This window comes from Tamandua tetradactyla, chromosome 13 (genome assembly GCF_023851605.1).
Source record: "Tamandua tetradactyla isolate mTamTet1 chromosome 13, mTamTet1.pri, whole genome shotgun sequence".
NCBI lineage: Eukaryota > Metazoa > Chordata > Mammalia > Pilosa > Myrmecophagidae > Tamandua > Tamandua tetradactyla.
In genome coordinates, this window is record NC_135339.1 from 31,977,559 (window position 1) to 31,989,985 (window position 12,427).

The 12,427-nt window shown below is 34.9% G+C and overlaps 2 long non-coding RNA genes across 2 annotated transcripts in view; one reads left to right on the forward strand and one right to left on the reverse strand.

Annotated features, from left to right (window-relative positions):
* Positions 1–12,427, forward strand: part of LOC143653088 (uncharacterized) — a 101,887-nt gene that overhangs the window by 88,800 nt on the left and 660 nt on the right. Inside the window, exon 2 of the long non-coding RNA XR_013161078.1 lies at positions 5,451–5,519. This is a non-coding gene — a long non-coding RNA (uncharacterized LOC143653088). The remainder of the gene's footprint in view (positions 1–5,450; positions 5,520–12,427) is intronic.
* The window catches only part of LOC143653086 (uncharacterized), an 87,492-nt gene that overhangs the window by 22,824 nt on the left and 52,241 nt on the right, over positions 1–12,427 (reverse strand). The gene's annotated exons all lie outside the window — the stretch shown is intronic.

The following is a 12,427-nucleotide window of genomic DNA, read 5'->3' on the forward strand; positions in this document are numbered from 1 at the left end:
TTTTGGCTTCAGATGTGCAAAACTTTGACTGGCTATTGTGACTTTTGTTACAATCTTTTTCTCTTTAATTATTTACCTACTTATTTGCCTTTGAACCTTCAAATACACACATTCCGTAAGCTGAAGAAATTTTAATAACAATCTTGCCTTTTCATTCCTTCTGACCCCTTGATCAGAAGAACACCAATCATATCTATGCTGGTTCTCCAATATTGTACTTTCAGACATGTTCTTCTGCTTACAGACATATTCTTCTTCCTTTGTGTTACAGAATCTTTAATAAACTCTATGAATGATTTTGTTCAAATATCCTTACATAATAAAAATTTTATTTAGGCTTTCTGTTTTCCTAAGAAAGTGGTTAAGTGGATTCTTAATGGATTTATTTGTGTGATTTTTGTATATTGTTTAGAGAACTATTCTGTTTATTGATGTAATTAGATTCAATTACATGGTAATTCATTGACAGAAGGGAGTAAGTTCAGCTAGGATGAAAATCTTATAGTATGGTTGTTAAATACTGTGCTTGGCAGTGCCTTTTACCAAAACCCAGATGTAGCCTGAGTAGGATCCATTCCTGGTGCAGAAATAGCTTCTTCTTCTTCTTCTTCTTCTTCTTATTTTTAAATAAATTATCACTTGCTCGTATCACTGTCCTTTGTTTTCCATTCTCTGATAAAATATTCCTCAAATGCTACCTCAGCTATTTGGTACAATCCTCCTGGTGTCAATGACTCTCTCAAATTCAGTTCAGGATGGTGTTGGTTGTTACTGCTTATTTTGTCAGGAAAGTGCCCTTTTACAGAAGCATGTATTTTTCTTTCCAGTATCACAGCATATCTGGTATTGAACAGAAGAGTCCATTGGTTTAGACTGTCATTTAAATCATCATAAATGTGCTATGGACTTTGTTCAGATACTGTTAAGACTAAGTTTCAATATTGTTAAGTCTGAATAGCCTGGAGCATAAACTAGCAACTTTTATAAAACTTTCAAAAACTTTCCACACATGCTTCTTCCCTTTGATTCTTAGAGATGAAATCAGAATTAATCTCAGGGGTTGATTTCTTTTCTGTTCTGAAAGTTGTCTCTATGTTAGGCCTTATAAACGAGATTCAGTATTTTCTTGATAATCCATAGGGTAGTAACTAGCACTGGGCAATCCAAATACCTGATTGATAAAGCGAATGATATTTGTTTGACAAAGTAGGACATTAATCTTTTGAGGGACTGGAGACTAAAAACAATTCAATCTTAAATTAATGACTGGAAATGCATTTTAGTGGTGTTAATAATAACACTGAAAGAGGAATTTGTAGATTTAAAATGTTTTATTATATAGAATATCCAGAAAAATTATGGTCCTGATGTATTGACATAATTCTACATAAGTGCCAAGAAGGGATCAAATTATATATTCTTAATGTGGGAGATCCTTTTTTTTTTTTTAAACCTGTGCCTTTTAGGAGATATATTACTTATCAGCAAAAAAATGTTCCTAAACTGGAAGTGGTTTAACTCTAGTAAAGAGAACACAAAAGGTCATTGAAACAGAAATATCTGGATATTTAAAATAGCTTCTAAAATAATTTGATGAAGATGAAGGAGAAATTCCACAAGTGTAGCGCTCTTTTCATAATACAATAATTTTAAGCTTTAACACAGTTATTTTACCAATAAGAGCAAAAAGAAAAACACACCTTCTAACTTAGTATAACATGATTGCTATTGGGACATATTTCACTAATTGCCAACGTGATTAAAAATACAATCTTAATAGTGAATACTATTTACTAAAACAATGACAACTTTCCAAATCATAGTTATCAACCTGATTATAGTTCACATCTCTCTTCCATCCATTAAGTTATAACTATTCTTATGCAAATATCCTAACACAATGGGAATGTTCTTCAAAGTAACTGAGAAGGGTTTATTAGGGAATGAAGAGGAATTCATTAGAGTCTAGTGTTAAGCAATTAACAGATTCTAAAAAGCTCTGGCTGGGGGTAGGGCTAACAATTATTAAGATAAGGCCTCAGGGACACAACTATCAAATCACAAGCGAGTATAAAGATGCCTCATAGTAATGTGTGTATTGCCCCACAGAGAAGCTAAGCAATGTATTCAATGATACACAGCTGTTAGGTAAGAGAGCCAAGATTCAAATACAGTAATCAGGCTCCATTCTGCTCTATTGTTGCTAAATCTGTAGGGAAATTAACAGTAGAAATTATAATGATAAAAATAGCTATGTGGTAATTTAATGCCCCAACCAATCATTCACTGACTTGAACTAGGTATGCATAGTTTAAATGACTGACTGAGATCTGGTTTAATATCAGACATGAGATTTAAAAAAAAAAAAAAAAAAAAAACTTGTAAAAGAAGGAAAAATGCAGACATTCACTGTGATCTGAAAATATGCAATATATAAAGGACATTCTATTATACCATGATGAAATTATGAGACTAAAGAAATAACTCATTTCAGAATAAGCACAGGGATATTTCATAATCTTTGTTTCCTTAAGGATTATTCTGACCAAGCAACAACAAACCATTTAATTTCAATGTAGCTCTTGATTTAGAGATAACCAGTCTGGAGTAGTTGTGCTAATCAGACAGAAAGAACTGTCAGTAAATCACAGTTCTGTCTTTGGTATATCAAAGTAAGATGTGCCTTCAACACTGTGCATCCTCACCAGCAAACAAGCAAGCAAGCAATCAAACTTGAATGGACAGATCTATCATCTATAAATGACACCGTTAAATAAAAAGACTCTTGTGTCCATTTAGTACTTGTGACTGTGGATTTAGCTCTGTTACTTCAAAGACTCAGTATAGGGCAAATTGCTTGTTTTATATTATTTCCTTTCTGTAAATTTAGGGACAATAATATCTTTCCTATGAGATAATATACACATGTGGGAAAGCTATTGTGCTGGTTTAAACTGTCATTGTACCCCAGAAAAGCCATGTCCTTTATCCTCATTCAGTATTGCTGAGTGGGATCTTTTTGGTTGCTTTCATGGAGATGTGATGTACCCAATTGTGGGTGGTAACTTTTGATGAGATGGTTTCCATGGAGATGTGTCTCCAACCATTCAAGGTGGGGTCACTTACTGGAGCCCTTTAAGAGGGAACCATTTTGGAAAAAGCTTTAAAGCCAACAGAACCAACAGAGCCCACACAGCCAGAGACATCTGGAGATGCAGAAGGAAAACATCCCCAGGGAAGCCTTATGAAATGAGAAGAGAAAGCCTGTGGACATAGCCTGTGTCTTTCCAGCTGACAGAGGTGTTCTGGACCCATCAGCCTATCTTGAATCTAGGTATTTTTCCCTGAATGCATTCGTTTGGACATTTTTATGGCCTTAGAACTGGAAACTTGCAACTTAATAAATTCCCTTTTAAAAGCCATTGCACTTCTGATATATTGCATTCTGGCAACTTTTACAAGCTAAAGCAGTTATGAAAAATATTTACACATTATCCAAAGTCCACATAGCATCATAATCATTTTGTTATTTTATTTAACAATATGCTAATTTCCTAATAGAATAGGGTGGCATTTTGTTTTTCTTTTTTTTTTTCTTGACATGAGCAGACACTGGGAATCAAACCTGGGTCTCCGGTATGGCAGGCAAGAACTCTGTCTGCTGAGTCACTGTGGCATGCCCACATTTTGCTTTTAAAAATTAATAATGAAAATAAACATATTACCTAAGAACTCCAAAGATAATCTAGGTGAAAAATTAAGAGAATTGAAATTAACTAGACATATATTCATATCCTGACACTATAAATAAGTAGTTGTATGACTTTTCAGAGTTACTTAATCTATGTGTCTCACTTTCCTTATTGGTAAAGTACACATGAAATTTTTCTCTTATTATATTTTGGAGATTTTAAATAATACAAGCACATTTAGAATAATGTCTGACTCTAAAATCTAAATAAATGATATTCAAATTATTATTAATTGTAAAGGACTATTGAAAAATAATTACTTCTGAAGTTTTATGTACTACACTTTAAATTTTGTGTTATTTTTCTGTACATTTTTACTTTTCTCTAATTTGACTTGCTTTTTCTCAAATTTTCTATATTTCTTAATGTTATGACTTCTGTAACAACTGGGTATGCTATATAAATTTTAATAAATATCCTTATTTCTATCCCATTGGAAAATATTCTCAATATCATTTAATTTTTCAAGAGTTTGGTCATATGTCAATCAAAAGCAGACGGGGAGAAATTTTTGTTCCCCTCTCTTCATTGCTTGAATTTTCCATTTTCAAGAAAGCATAAGATTGTGGCTTGACAAAATCTTCAACACCCCTACATCCCCTGTTAGATGGTAAATGATAGCTACTGGAGAGGGAGTAAACAGTTTTCTCCACATAGTTAAAGAATCAAAGCTTTAACCCCCTTCCTTAAATAGATACTTTGATGTCAGAATAGTTCTAATGACTGAGAGGAAATCCTAACTGAGCTCATTGTCCAGGAAAGGAAAATAGGGCCATCCAAGGAAGAACACACTAATGACGAGTTGGAGGAAGAGTCTGAACTAGAACCTGGACATAATTCCAGCACTAAGCTCATCATGGGAGGAGAGGTGGGACAGGGCTGGTCTCAAGTGAAACATATGTTCTCCAACAGAACCTCTTCCTGGACCAGCTTCTTTATTTCTGTAGTTGTATTTCAGAATAATGGCTCTCTAAATGATGTAAATTAGAGAGCTAAAGCATTGGTAAGAGTGGCCGCTCTCAAGGAGGTGAGATAACCCTGGGAGGAAGACATGACCATAGCAAAGAGAACCTCTCTCTCTGTCCCATATCCCACAAAAGTGAGGTTCTGTCCCACACCACAGTAATACATATTTTTGGAAGTTTCAACCTATCAACGGACATCTGAGAACATCTTTTGTCTTGTGGTGATGTAAGAAATGCTCTCTCTGAAAGGTGCTTGAATAAGGACTACTGTGCAAATAACAGTGCTGATTCTCTGGAGATAGCAATGACTTGGGTGTGGCACTAGATACAACATGAGGGTATCACATAAAACAACAGCTAATCTCTAATTTGTTGATAGAGTGAAAAGACCAATTAATTTAAAAAGAGCTTCTAATGCTGGCTGTGGTTTCTCCAGTCTTAAAATATGATGTCCGTGATTTCCAATGCCAATAAAGAGGTTGAATTGCTCCATTAGGACAGAAAATATATGGATAAGTATCATGAGTTGTAGGACTCCTATCAATTGAAGAATGATCTGGGAAGAAAAGGGCAATTTCACAGTGAAAACATGAGGACTCACAGAACAGAGCAACTGAATTTATGGAAAAAAATAACCTCTCACATCTATTGAGTTCCTAGTATATAGTCACTATCATAGGTTTATTGTCATTATGCAATAACTTTCCATCCTCTTTTTACTCTCATTTTACAGAAAGACTGACAAGATACAAATAGGGTAACTAGCTTGCCAAGTTCCCATATTTCAAAAGCACCAAAGCTGGTAAGTGTGAAAAAAAAGTCTGGCTTCCAAACCTGGGTTTTTAACTCTTATGTAAGCGATACTTCTTCTGACCATGTTTACGTCCCAAACATATTGAATTTAATGTACAAATTACTATGTATTTTCACTTAATGCAGTGACTCTGAAATACAGGAAATCATGAAGGTTAAATGAATAGATGACTAAAGGATGGCTATCAGTGAGAACAAATTACTAAATACTGGCAGGCCGTGGAGCCACTGGGAGGACCACATTCTGTCCTGTTCTGTGGTGGTGACAGCACGTGATGTCATGCTGCGTTCTGCCTGAGGATGGAGGAAAAGCAAGTGTCCTACATATAGGAACACACCCAACAGAGAGGATTTACAGCTAAACAGATCATGCTTTGTATCAGAGCCAATCATTAGCTGTGATTTTGACAAATTATTCCAACTGTGGGTTTCCCTTATCTCATTTTTATATTAAATTATTTTGCAGGCTTGATATGAGAAATCAGTAAGAAAGTATCTATAAAGTACAAAGAGGAGTGCCCCACATGTAATAAGTATTGAATTTTTAAATATTTGTTCTAGTTGGTATGATTAATATTGAGTTTATGGTCATGCCTGACACAAAATAGATGCTAAATAGATGGTCTCTCTGATGGCTAATTTTATGTGCCAACAAGTTATGTTGTGCAGTTGTTTGATCAAGCAGGCACTAGCCTGATTGTTACTATGAGGGTATTTTTGTGGATTTAAATCATTAGTCAATTGATTACATCTATGACTGGTTACATCTACCATCAACAAATGAGATGATAGCTGTCAGTAATGAGTGCAACCTCCTAATTCAATCAGTCAAAGGGCTTAAAGGGAGAATTGATGATTTCAGCAGTCAGAAAAATTTCTATCTACTCCAGACTGCTAGTTTCTCCTGGGGAATTGAACGTCCCCTTCATAAAGTTCCTCACTTAAAGCCTACCCTATGGAATTCAGACTTGCCAATTCCTACCACTGTATGAACCAATTCCTATCATTAATCTACTATCAGTTCTGTTTATCTAGAGAACACCCACTAATATAGTATCGAGTATTATTACTGTGATAATTATTAAACAATGGGATGAGTGAGAAAACAGTCCTGGCATTGAATAGGATTTTGTATCTAAGTGGACTTTAAGGACCCTCTAGCCCAATTCTCTCATTTTATAGAAGTGACTATACTTGTCATTTTATAGAAGTGAGGGATTTGAAGTAATTTGTCCAATATCACTAAGAGCCTTAGCTCTTCTAATAACCAAATACCTTCTTACTAAATCATGTTGCTGTCTTCATATTCAATGCCATTTCTTAACTAGAGACTATAAAGCATTGTTTTTATCATCTATACCAATGCCAGGCTCATAACTGCCATGTAATTCATGTTTGTTGAATTGAACTTATATAGTTAAAACGGATCTAGTAAAAACAAAATGTATAAAGATATTAATCCAGATTCATTTATAAAATATACAGGCTAACACTGTGGAGGTCTAATTTACCTGATATTAAGCATGTTAATAATAACAGAAGGGTAAGGAAAACTCAGTCTTTGGAAACCTGGGAATTCACAATGCATTGCAATGCTTGCAAGTAAGGTAAAAACTCAGAACCTTTTCAACTCTTGACACCAGTAATATTGAGATTCTGTGGTGACCCAAAGACAAAAGTATAGTTAATTGCAATAGGAGAGCTGGAATTTTTGGAATTATTTGATTGTGGGCTGGCCACTCTATGTGAGCATACCTGAAAAAATCTGTTGATTATTAAAGCAAGGCAATTAATTGCATAAGTCACTAACTGGTTGAAACAGATGACATACTGAGGCGTTCAGTTTATAGAGTAAGCATTATCAAGAAAGGTTAAGACAGAGACTAAATAGAAACTGGCTGCTCTCCTGTAATGTTTTAATCTGGTGGTTTTATTTGAGTTCAAGGGTAAGATGAAATTTTCTCCCTCTAATAATTCTCCCTCTAATAGCTTCCTAAGTATAACCTCCAAACTATGTCATTATGTGTTTTGAGTTTTGGTGTTTGTTTTTTTTTCTAAATGAAACATTTCACATATAAACATAGTACCTTCTTTGTTTTGTTTTTGATTGAGGCATAATGTAAATTCAATGAAATATATACATTTATGTGTTCGATCTGATGAGTTTTCATAATTCTATACATCTATGTAACCACTACCTAAAACAATAAACAGAATGTTACTATCCAATATAGCAGCCACTGGCCACATGTAGCTACTTAGCTTCAACTTTAAATAAGATTAAATAAAATTTAAAAGTCATTTTTTCAATCACACTAACCACATTTCAAGTTCTTAATAGCAATGTGTAAGTGGCTAATGTCCATCCTATTGGACAACACAGACTTAAAATATTTCCATCATTGCAGAAAATGATGAAAAGGTCCTTTTCTAATAAACAGCAACTACTTTCTATTGTAAATTAGAATGTGGCTTCTTTCATTCATAATAGTTTCTCAGATACACCCATGTTGTGTGTATTAGCGTTTTGTTTTGTTTTCCTCTTTTATTTCTGAGTAATGTTTCCCTGAATCAATAAACCACAAATTGCTTAACCATTCTCCTGTTCATGGGCATTTGGGTTGTTTCCAGTTTTTAGTTTTAAGGAAAGGCTGTCAGGACATACTCTACAGTGTGTGTGTGTGTGTGTGTGTGTGTGTGTGTGTGTGAACATGCATTTCTTTCATTTCTCTTGGACTCTAGGAGTAGAATTGTTTAATCATGGGATAAATTTGTTTATCTTCATAAGAAACTTCCAAAAGACATAGAATAATACAATTCAGAGGGTGTGAGGGTAGTTCAGGGGAAGAATTCTCGCCTGTAATGTGGGAGACCGGGGTTCGATTCGCGGCCTATGCACTTCCCAAACAAAGAAACTGACAAAAACAAACAAGCAAACAAAAATTTCAACAAATAGTGCTGCTATAACTGGATATTCACATGGTAAAAAGAATGAAATGTGACCTGGTTATACAGCATACAAAAACAAAAAAAAAGAATAACAATACAATTAAGCGATGAAATGGTAACACACATCCACTAGAATGGGGAAGAAGAGTGAAAATACAAAATGTTGGCAAGGTTGTATATCAGGTGGAAATCTCATATATGACTGGTAGCAGTTTAAAATGAGCTTCTTCAGATCACAGATATCATATTGTAGTTTTGTGTTCACCATGGAATTAAAATATGCAGGGTTTCATGTGTTTATTGGGCATTCTTACATCTTCTGTTTCAAGTGTCTTTTCAACTATTTAACTATTTAGCACATTTAAATTGTCTTTTTTTTTTTTTTTTTCACGTGGGCAGGCTCTGGAAACCCAACCCAGGTCTCTGACAGGGCAGGTGAGAATTATGACACTGAGCCACCGTTGCACTGCCTTTTTTTGTGTGTGTTTTACTTGTTACTTTGTAGGATCCTTTTTATAGTCTACATATGCTTTCTTTGTCAGTTATATTATTTTATACTTCTTTTTCAAGATTTAGTTCTTAAATCATATGCATGACTGTGGCTAATTTTCTAGTTAGCTATAGAAAAGTGAGGAATACCAGCTTAGAAAGTTGTTTTTTAAATTAGTCAAAATGTTTCAGAGAGTATGCTATTAGAACAATGGTTCCAAAGAGATACCAGAGCCAAGATAAGCCAGCTATGGCAGCTCTGTCCCAGAAACTTGAAAATCCTGGATGAGAATACAAAGAAAAAAGTCACTAGAAGGCCTGTGATTATTTAAAGATTTGATTATTTTAAATGTCTCTTTAACATTTCTAAACCTATCTGTCAAACAAAAGTATAAATTCAGACAATGGGGTGGTGCGATGGTGGGTCAGTGGCAGAGTTCTCACCTGCCATGCCGGAGACCTGGGTTCAATTCCCGGTGCCTGTCCACGGGGGGAAAAAAAAATCAGACAACAGCATAAGATACAATTCAATAATTACAATGATTTTTGTATAAATATTGGCTGTTTGCCATTTGGCATATCCAAAATTATATAATGGCCACCATATTCAAGATGCCTGGTCATTTTAACACATAAAATAGGAAATACACCATTGTATCTGTGCTCTTATGATACTTTTTAAAAGCTTCCTGTCTTTTGGCCTAGCTGGTTTTTGTAGAGAACTGTTAATTACTAAACTTAGAAATACATTTGTAATGTACCATTTAGTTTTACTTTACAGGTACCCAATAAACACAGAATTTCAAATCTAAAAACCGGTGTTTGCAATGCAGTTTTGAATTTTTAAAGTATTTCAAATGTGTGTTCAAAAGATAGCAGTATATGATTGCAAAGCATGGTCACTGTCTCTTGACATTTTTTGAATAAAGTATTTCATTTCTCATATACACACACACAAAACAGAAATCTTCATTTGCTGGAGGAATACTATATGTGGTCAAGTTACACGGGTCTTTTCAAACAGGAATGGTAACACTCCCTTCCCTCAAAGAGCAAAAAACAAACACATGTACCACATACAAACACCCCATACATGAAATTCATTAAAAAAACTGTAGAGATTTTTATCTAATGTATATATTCAAGATTAGGTCCAGTTGTATTTAAAGCTGTTTATCAATTCTTATTTTTCCCATGCCCTGTAAGCTAAGGTAAAAGCACAGGTAGTTCAAAGATAAACACGAGTCAAAGATGCAAGTATAAAGTCAAAGGTTTTCCTCCATGGCTAAAAGGTTTTTCCTCTATGTAGTTAAGATTAAAGATCATCCTAGGAAGATGTCAGAATGACCAATAAATCTGTTTTCCCCATTCCTGCCATACACAGGCACAAACACAATAGATGTTCATACAGATGCATGCACACTCACACAGATAAAAATTCTCAGACAGACATACACAAAACACATACTCTAGGAGCACTTTTATTTCCTGAACTAAACAGGTACTTTTAAAAAACTTTCTACCCTATTCCTAGTTGTTCTAAACCATGAAGACAGTTTTGGTTTAAGAAACAGGTATGTCTTAGTTTAAACGTCTAAGTACAGACATCCTCAGGTCACCATCTTACAAACTGACCACTTAAAAAAATAACTCGCTCTCAAAAGTGGGCAATGTCAAATGTCATCTACTTGTCGGGATTGAGTGTTACTTCCTCTCAGTGAGGCCACTGATGCACATTTTGATTCCACTTTTAAAATGATGAAGAAGAAAGTTACATTTACAAAGACTACAAGTTTCTGGTTTTTGAATTATAAAATAAGGTCTTGTTTTAAGAATATAAGGGGCTTTCTGATTGCACTTTCCAGACACTAAAAAGCCCACTTATAATAGGAGTGAGTTTTCTTTCTCTGAAGTATTTGAGTAGAACCTGCACAGCTGCTGCTCCTGAGCCTTTGAGAAGGCGTCAGTGCAGGAGGCAACCAGTCAAATCAGATGCCCTCTGAGGTCACTTGCAAACTATGGTCACCTTGACTCTTCCAATTTCACCTTATTTTGGCATCCCAACATTTTATCAGAGCTGAAGGTCTTTTAACATGACATTGTGCCTATAATATTTTTGGAACAAAGGGAAAGTGTACATAAATACTGTTAAAATGGTGGGCAGACCAGAGTAAAATTACTTATTCCCCCTCCAATTATTTACATACGAATTATCTGAGACTTAGACACTTATTTAGAATTGTCTACTTTGTGTTTTTCAAGAAGACAAAGTGAGCCAACTGACAGATTTGAGAGGAATCGAAAACTTTTTAAAAAGTGTTTAGAGTTTTTACACCTTTTTTCACATCTAGAGGAAATGTAATAACACTTCTATTATGTCTAGAGTGAGGAACTGTAGTGATATCTCCAATATGTCCAGTTAGTGAATTAATTATGAAAGACCTTTCGGTTTTTGAAATTCCAAAGATTTGTGAGGGTCAGGTAAAGAAGAAGAATTAGAAAAGGCTAAATGCAGAGGTGCTCAGACAGCCTGAGGTAAAACTTTATATGTAGATTAAAAACACCTGAAAGAAATGGGGAGCCAGAGCAAGGCAAGCACAATTGGGTTTTGTAATAGGATTATTAAGTTCGATTCAAACTGAAAATCTTATGATGCGTTCTGCTTTCTCAGTTACAAGTTAGCAAGAAATTTATTTTATAGGCAAGTTTTAGTTTGCCAAAGTTACCAAAATGCAATATATGAGAAATGGGCTGAGTTTTAACAATGGGGATTTATTAGCTTACAGGTTTACGGTTTTGAGCCTGTGAAAATGTCTGAATCAAAGCATCATCACACAATACCTGACTTCCTCTGTCAGATGGCAACACATGTGGTGTCTGCTGGTCTTTCCCTGGTTTCGTTGCCCTCAGCTTCTGGCAGCTCCGCTGTGGCTTTTCTTTCTGAGCTCGTGTGTCTTATAGAGAAGCAGAGGATTAAGAACCACCTGGGGCACGTCTCACCTGAAATAAGCGACTCAGACAGGCCCACCCACAATGGTCTACACCCGCAGGCACGGATTAACTTTAAGAAAATGATCTTTTCTGGGGTACATGCAGCTTCGAACCATCACAGCAACTCATTTTATACGAAAACCAGACAGACCTTTTTAACTAATAAAATACATTTGCTTTTGAGAATATCAAAGGAATGGAAATTGCAAAAGACAAATCATTGGTTTTTACATAAAGATCAAAAACAGCGTTCATGAATAAATTAGAGAAAATTGTCGCGAGTACGCTGTTTGTTCATCTCTACGGAGTGTAGCATTGACCTAGGAATGGAATTTTTATTGTCGCCCCATTAGTATTTAGAAGAACATATAGAAAAATGCCATCCTGATTTTCTCTCCATAGGACTCAAATGACAGTCTTGCTCCACCTATCATAATGCCTGCCTATTTAATTTAATTTTTTTTCATT